Raw genomic sequence first — 8873 nt, 5'->3', positions numbered from 1 at the left:
GATTACAGGTATCTCCAGGACATACAACTACTGTTCTCTCCGCATCCTGAGATCCACGCTCAGTGCCTTGCGCCGCCATATGCACACCCTTGAAATCTCTCTCCAGCAGCACCGACTCACTCTTTCTCTCCTTGTCCCCAGTTTCACTTCATTCTTCATCTCATCCGACAGATTAACAAGAAATTTTTTCTCTTCCTTTTAGGTGTTAAGGAACACAAGCTTCAACAACTCATCGACACCAACACCCATCCAGGACCCTCCACCTCCTTCCATCCTCGGATCTCATCCCTCCAACCCCAGCCCTTGCCGATTATTCACCTTACCCTCTGACCTTCTCCTCTCTGAGGCTGAGCGTGCTATACTCAGCAAAGGACTCTGCTTCACACTCTTACGTCTTCACCTAAACAAATTTTGGGCTCGACATGATGCTGAATTCTTCTTCCGCCGCCTTAGTCTCCGTGCTCATTCCTTTGGGCAGGAGTCATTCCTCTGTTCAGCAGTTCCTTTCACCCACCTCCAGCATTCCCCCTCCACCTGGACTCTCCCTCTGGCCTCTTACCTGCTTTGGATTTTTTCATCAAGAACTTTGGCATGACATTGACCGTCTCAATTTCTCTACTCCTCTCAACCACTCTAACTTGTTTCCTTCCAAACTTGCTGCAATTCGCTCTCTTAGGACCAACCCTGATCTTGTCATCAAACTCGCTGACAAGGACGGTGCCATTGTTGTCTGGCATAAGGATTTCTACCTCGCAGAGACTGAGCGCCAACTACTTCCTCCTACCTCCCCCTGGATCACGGCCTGACCACTGAACATGAAGCCACTGTTTCCAGGACTGTCAATGACCTCATCACCTCTGGAGATCTTCCCTCCACAGCTCCAACCTCATAATCTCCCAACCCCGGACATCCCGCTTCTACTTCCTTCCCCAAATCAACAAATAGGACTGCTCTGGTAGGCCCATCGTGTCAGCCTGTTCCTGCCCCACTGAACTCATTTCCTCCTATCTTGACTCCATTCTCTCTCTTCTTGTCCAGTCCTGTAGCAGAGGTTGCTGAAACCCTTATTTATTAAGGGGCTTTTAAAACAAAGTAGATTAGTCTAAAATAGAGACCATAAGGTGCCTTATATATACTAAATGTATCATGATGTGCCTGATACATATATGAAGGTATTGCTTACACAATATAATCAATAGTAGTGAATTTTTAACAAATATTGTAATTTTAAAATATAGTTTTGAATGTCTTATAAGCTTTGGCCAAGGGTGGCCTGCCCTAAAAGCATAATGGGAAAAAACAGAACCAGACAGGCCAAATTCTCAGGAACAATGAAGGACTCAGCACATCTTCCCCTCACCCTCCACTGTCAGCATTCTGCAGGGGCCATTCTCTCTGGGACACCTTACTCCACTCCTCCATCACACCAACACCTGACCCCCTGCCCACGGCACCTTCCTATGCAATTGTAGAGGGTGCAACACCTGCCCCTTTACCTCCTCCCTTCTTACCATCTCAGGTCCTAAACACCCCTTTCAGGTGAAGCAGTGCTTCACTTGCACCTCCTTCAATCCGGTCTATTGCATTCGCTGCTCCCAATGTGGTCTACTGTACATCGGAGAGACCAAACGCTTTGCTGAACACCTTTGGTCCATCCGCACGCAGGACCCAGACCTTCCTATCGCTTGCCACTTCAACACACCACCCTGCTCTTCTGTCCACCCTTGGCCTTTTGCAATGTTCTAGCAAACCCTAACGCAAACTGGAGGAACAGCACCTCATCTTTCGATTGGGCACTTTACAGCCTTCTGGACTGAACATTGAGTTGAACAGCTTCAGAGCATGAACTCTCTCCTCCATCTTTACCCCATTTCCAGTTAATTTATATCATTTCGTCTCATCTCATTCATTTTATCATCCTTCTTTCTCCACCTCTCCTTCCCCCACCCCCTCCTCCCACTTTCAGGGGAACTGCACAATCCCCAGGCAGTCCCTTAACTATCCGTACCTCTGTTCTGCCATTCATGCATTCTGATCACTTACTTTTAACACCTTCTATATCCTCATTTACCTTCACTTTGTCCCCCCCCCCATAATATAAATCTCTGTTGATTCTCTTTGCTCAGACGATGGGCCATCTAGACACGAAACGTTGGCTCTCTCCACAGATGCTGTCAGACCTGCTGAGATTTTCTGTTTTTGTTTCAGATTCCAGCATCCCGCAGTATTTTGTGTGAATTCAATTCATGGTCTCCACAAAGGAGACAAACAAGATCCAAGCTGATAAGGCATTGCACCCCATCTTGGGCTTGATATTAGTCAAAAGGCATTGCATAAAGGACAGCAACATCCACAAGGGTGCAGTAGAATCACAGAATCCGTATAGTGCAGAAGGAGGCCATTCTGCCCGAGTCTGTCCGTACCGACAACAATCCCACCTAGGCCATATTCCTGCAACCCCTCATATCGCTGCTAATCCCCTTGATACTAAGGGAACTAATAAACCATGTCCAATGCACCTAACGTGCACATTTTTGGACTGGAAGGAAACGTGAATACCCGGGACAAGCTCACATGCGCAGAAAAGGTCGTGCGAGCAAACTACAGAAAAAAGGACACCTGAGACACGCAGAGATTTGAGACGAAAATCTATTATTAGTTTAAGAATGAGCCCTACTGAAAGCAGGGCATCAAAAAATTGTGTAAAACTCTATTATTTCTCTCTACAGTAACTTCATTGCAAGCCTACTTGTGACACTAAAATATTTATAGGATCAAGAGAAATCAGAGTGTACTGACGAAATAACCAACCTACCCTCTACCCCACGGCACAGGTAGCTCTTTAACATCACACTGAGTAAACACAGTGACACTCGACAAATGCCAGATAAAGATCAATTTAATTGCCATGGATTTTAATAAACGGAACGTTAACCAAACAACGTTAATTTCTCCAGAAAGACGAAAACCTTTCGCGCACTATTGAAGTTATGTACATAAGGGGGCGGGGCCTATGTGACCTCATCTCAGAGAAGCTGCAGATTGTGCACCCTCTGCTGCTCAGGAGGTTATCATTGCTTCTTCAGGATTCTTTAGGCTATCATTGCTCCTCTCAAACTCTCTGTTCTTGCCAAGTGGTTTTTTAAAATGCAAATGTCCGTGAAATGCTAAAGAAACGAATTCTTTAAAGTCCCGTGTAGTGAGCGACAGTAACTTCTGGAGGAAGAGGAAAGCAAGGTACAGCTTGGTAATCCGAAATAAAAAGGAATATGGTCAAATACTGATTAGGTCTGACAGCAGCTGTGGAGTGAAAAGTAAAAGTAAAAGTGACAGGCTGTATTTTCACTGAACTGAGATTACTCTTTAAAAATGGCAGACAATTCCTGATTCTGGAATTCCTGACCTCTGATTTACAGATTGCCTCAAAGATTGCATGCTTGTTCCTGTCACAAGCCACATCTGGCACTTCGGACCTCATAGAGTCAAAGCGGTCTACAACACAGAAAAAGGCCCTTCGGCCCATCGAGTCTGTATGGTCAAAGGCAAACCACCCAACTATCCTAATCCCATTTTTGGCACATGGTCCATAGCCTTGTAAGCCTTGGCCTCACAAGTGCATACCTAAATACTTGGCTGGTTCTATTACATTGATAGGCATGTCCTACTCCTTCATGGAAACATTTATCACAAAATACATCTTTTATCACAGGTCTGTCAGGCATTGGCCTGCGTGTATTAGCCATGATAATTACGTGGAGTTACAGGGAATTGCAGAGGGTATAGGTGGGATGCCCTTTCGAACAGTTGCTGCAAACTCAATGGGCTGAATGGCCTCTTTCAGCACTGTAGGGATTCTACGATTCTATCATACTAGAGACGCTATGGGAAAAGTGATGGTCAATCCTGTCGGATGGTTCCCTGTCAAAGCTATTTAGCGGGATACCTCTTCCCCAGAACATTCAAACAAGCACCAAGACATACCTTGGCTGTTGATGAGAAAGAAACTCCCCATTAGATCCAGGTGTGTAGCCTGGTATCTCACCCCCCTTCACACATTGCCCTCGAGGTGTCTATGGTGGGGAAGAGAATGTTGTCCACCTCCTTCTGGAATCGGCCTTTGCAAACAAGGTGTGGAGCTGCACACTAGGGGAAACATTGTTTGATTGACAGCTTGGGCTCTCTACAGTCAATTTCCCAATGTCTATTCACACAACTTTAAGTGGTTTCTGTTACTGTTACTTTCAAGGGTCTGGCTGATGATAGTGGGACTGAAATTACTTTTGGAAAGAAATGAATGGATTACTTATTTTTAAAACTTTTTCTTGATGATCATCCCTAGCAGCTCTGTGGGCACAACAGCTAGATGCCCTTTGCATTGCATTCTGGAGATAGCCCATACAGCACAGGGTTGTGCACCACAGACCTGCTTGCGATGAACCTTGACAAAAAGCTTTAAATAAAAGTAATCCATTCATTTATTTCTAAAAGTGTTGCAGACTGGCACATTCCAAGGTCCAGGACTATGGGCTGAAGGATGTGCTAAAGCTTGAGGAAAACGCTACAGAGGAGCAATGGGAAAGGTTGCCATCTAAGGCCTTTCAACCATAGTGTAATAAAGAGATGTAAATGGTGTAGAATCCCTCCAACTGTGCGCCTGACGTGGAATATAAATTATGAATATCGAGAGTATTGAAATAATATTGAGGCATTTCAGAGTGGAACATGCTGCATTTCTGTAATTTTCAATTTGAAATGTTTTGTCCTCAGGCTGTAGGCCCGATATGGAATTTATACTCTTAATATCAAGAATAATGTTGGTCTTTATTTCAAAGGGAATGGAGTATAAAATAGGGATGTCTTGCTAAAACTGTACAAGCCACCAGTTAGACCACACCTGGAATACTGTGAATAGTTTGTGTCTCTTTATCTGAGGAAAGATGTACTGGCATTGGAAGCAGTCTGTTAAGGTTCAGTAGATTGATCCCGGGTATGGAGGGTTTTTCTTATGAAGAGGGGTTGAATAGGGTGGGCCTTTTCTCATTGGAGTTTAGAATAATGAGAGATGATTTTTTGAGATGTATAGGATTCTGTAGGTAGGTGAGGAGAAAAAGATTGGTGCAGATAATTGTAGGTCCCTTACAGTCAGAAACAGGGGAATTTATAATGGGGAACAAAGAAATGGCTGACCAACTGAATACATACTTCGGTTCTGTCTTCACAAAGGAGGACAATAAGATTCTAGAAATGTTGGGGAACACAGGATTTGGTGAGAGGAAGGAACTGAAGGAGATCAGTATTAGTAGAGAAATAATGTTGGAGAAACTGATGGGGTTGAAGGCCGATAAGTCCCCAGGGCCTGATAATCTACATCCCAGAGTACCTGAGGAATTGGCCCTAGAAATAGTGGATGCATTTCTGTCATCTTCCAAAATTCTATAGACACTGGAACAGTTCCTACAGATTGGAGGGTGACTAATGTTACCCAACTATTTTAACAGGGAGGTAGAGAGAAAACAAAGTTAGAGAGCAGTAAACCTGACGTCGGTGGTGGGAAAAATTCTAGAATCCATTATCAATGGTTGTATAGCAAAACACTTGGAAACAGTGACAGAATCAGACAAAGTCAGCATAGATTTATAAAAGGGAGATCATGCTTGACAAACCTACTGGAATTCTTCAAGGATGTAACCAGTAAAGTTGGTGAGGAGGAGCCAGTGGATGTGGTTTATTTTAACCTCAAGAAGGATTTTGACAAAGAGATGAGTGCATAATATTAAAGCGCACGGGATTGGAGGTAGTGTATTGAGAAGCATAGAAAACGGGTTTGGCATATAGGAAACAAAGAGTAAGAATGAATGGGTCTGTTTCGAAATGGCAGGATCAGGCTATTGAATTGGATGATCAGCCATGATCATAATGAATGGCGATGCAGGCTCGAAAGGCAGAATGGTGTTCTCCTGCTCCTGTATTCTATGTTTCTATGTCACACTTCTTTTGGCCGAATCCTTCCTGATGGATTCAGCACAGAGTTCTATACAACACATGAACTTGACAGGGGAGAGAGAGCAGCCCTGCCTAACTCCAGATGTAATTGGAAAGCTTTCTGATTCCCACCCATTGATTGAAACTGCTACTGATGTTTGTGTAGAATAGTTTGATCCAATTGCAGATTCCCTCCCCAAACCCCATTTTGGATATGGCATCCATCATGAAGGTGTGCAATATTCTGTCAAACACCTTCTCCTGGTCCAGGCTGATGAGGCAGGTGTCCACTTGCCTGTCCTGTAGGCAATTGAATCCCTGAGTAGCGTGGGGTTATCAGAGATCTTCCTGCCGGGTACAGCACAGGTCTGGTCAGGGTGGATCATCATCTCCAGAGCAAACCTGACCCAATTGGCAATAACCTTAGTGAAAATTTTCTAGTCCACAGTCAAAGGTGAAATGTGTCATCAATTTCTAATTTGATCCCTTTCCACCTTCTGTTTGTAGATGAGAGTAATGATGCCTTTTCTCATGAATTCTGACATGCTCCTGGCCAGAAGCATACTCTCATGCATTTTCAGTAGGTCTGGGCCGATCCAGCCACACAGAGCCAAATACAACTCAGCTAGTATGCCATCAGCTCTGGGACTTTTACACTTCTTGCAGGACTTGGGCCTTAGTCAACTCATTCAGAGTTAGCGGTTTGCCCATACTCTCCTGCCTACTGTCCTCTAAGACCTCATGATGGACAACAGGAAGGACTGGGAAGCTGTGCTGTCTGTAGTCATCACATCATATGGTCCGGCATAAAAGGATTTGCTGATTCTCAAATGTCGGACTGAAATGACTTTACTGAACAGTCTTCTTCCATCAGTCTGCTGATCACAGAGGTCTCTCTCTCTGTGTATCTTTTGGAACACATCTCATCCTCAGCAGCACACCTCATCCTGCTCCACATAGCGGATACTGGACTGGAAGATTACCTTGAAGGCCTCCAAGGCAAAATGCGAGACTTGGTGACCCTTCAGCTCTTGGAGATCCTCCTTGACTTCGACCCCCCGGGACTGCAGGCAGAGCAGGTTCTGAATGCTTTTCCAGAGTCAGGACATTTCCCTGTGTCTCTCTCTCTCCTTCTGAACAACTTTGATGATAAAAAACCTTCTTGATGTTCTTCTTCTTGATCGCTTCCCACCAGAATGATGGGGACTCAAAGAGGGTGTTCACCAGTCTCAAACCTTTGTATTCTTCCCTTTGGGGTTCCTCAATGTATTCTAGGGTCAACAGTTTCACATTCCACTTCCATGTTCCCCTGCCAAGCCTCTGGTCCTCCTGTATGTGACAGTTGGCCAGTAGGAGGCAGTGGTCAGAGAAGAACATCAGCTTGACGTTGGCGGTTCTGACTGTGAAAGCTCAGGACATAAACAGGAAGTCTATCCTGAAGTGGGCAGACCCCTCTGGCTACGACAAGGTAAGTCTATGCTGTGCTCCATCTGTAGGGTTGCTGAAGATGTCATGCAGCTTGGCATCTTTTACCGTTTCCATATGGCGTCCAGTCTGCTCTTGGTGCTGCTGGATTATCCAGTCACGTGAATGATGCAGTTGAAGTCGCTGCCCAGAATGACCAGCCTGGAAGTGGCCAGCAGCAATGGAAGCTGTTGAAGCAGTCGCCATCAGCTCGCCATTCTGGGATGGGGCATATATGTTAATTTATTGGACAGGGACATTCTTGTACAGTATGTCTGCAATGAGGGGATGCCTATCCACCCACCTCATTAACTTCAGAGATGGTTAATGCCCCATGCAGCAGAATACACCGGCTGGAGGAGTGTGAATAACTTCCCCCTGACCAGATCAATGCCCCCTGGGACCACCAATGTGACCATTGCCTGGAGGAGCTGAGGAGCTGCATAACACATTCATGCAGAAACAACAGGCTGTCTTTGACCTTGGCAAGGCAATCCAAGATGACAACACATCGTATAGTGGATTTCACACCTTGCATGTTAATATTAATGGAAGTGATCTTTATCCCCATTTTAACATGTTTTGTCGCTTACCAAAGCTGAAGTCTTTGGCAGTTCCAGTCCTTTGGTCAGCTCCTGCTGCAAATTGTTTCACTTTGGATGGGCTGAGGAAACTGTCCTCATTTTGATTTGATTTGATTTGATTTATTATTGTGACATGTATTACTATACAATGAAAAGAATTGTTTCTTGCGCACTATACAGACAAAGCATACCGTTCATAGAGGAGTAAATGAGAGATTGCCGAATGTAGTGTTACAGTCATAGCTAGGGTGCAGAGAAAGATCAACTTAATGTGAGGTAGGTCCATTCAAAAGTCTGACAGCAGCAGGGAAGAAGCTGTTCTTGTGTCGGTTGGTATGTGACCTCAGAATTTTGTACCTTTTTCCCAACAGAAGAAGGTGTCAGGGAGAATGTCCAGGGTGTGTGGGGTCTTTAATTATACTGCCTGCTTTTCCGAGGCAGAGCAATGGATGGGAGACTGGTTTGCGTGATGGATTGGGCTACATTCACGACCTTTTGTAGTTTCTTGCGGTCTTGGGCAGAACAGGACATTGGTGAGGCCACACTTGGAATACTGTATGCAATTCTGGTCACCCTATTATAGAAAGGATATTATTAAACTAGAAAGAGTGCAGAAAAAATTTACTAGGATGCTACTGGGACTTGATGGTTTGAGTTATAAGGAGAGGCTGAATAGACTGGGACTTTTCTCTCTGGAGCGTAGGAGGCTGAGGGGTGACCTTATAGAGGTCTATAAAATAATGAGGGGCATAGACAAGGTAGATAGTCAATATCTTTTCCCAAAGGTAGGGGAGTCTAAAACTAGAGGGCATAGGTTTAAGGTGAGAGGGGAGAGATAGAAAA

This window comes from Mustelus asterias, chromosome 15 (genome assembly GCF_964213995.1).
Source record: "Mustelus asterias chromosome 15, sMusAst1.hap1.1, whole genome shotgun sequence".
In the NCBI taxonomy this organism is placed as follows: Eukaryota; Metazoa; Chordata; class Chondrichthyes; order Carcharhiniformes; family Triakidae; genus Mustelus; species Mustelus asterias.
This window is presented reverse-complemented; position numbering follows the sequence as displayed.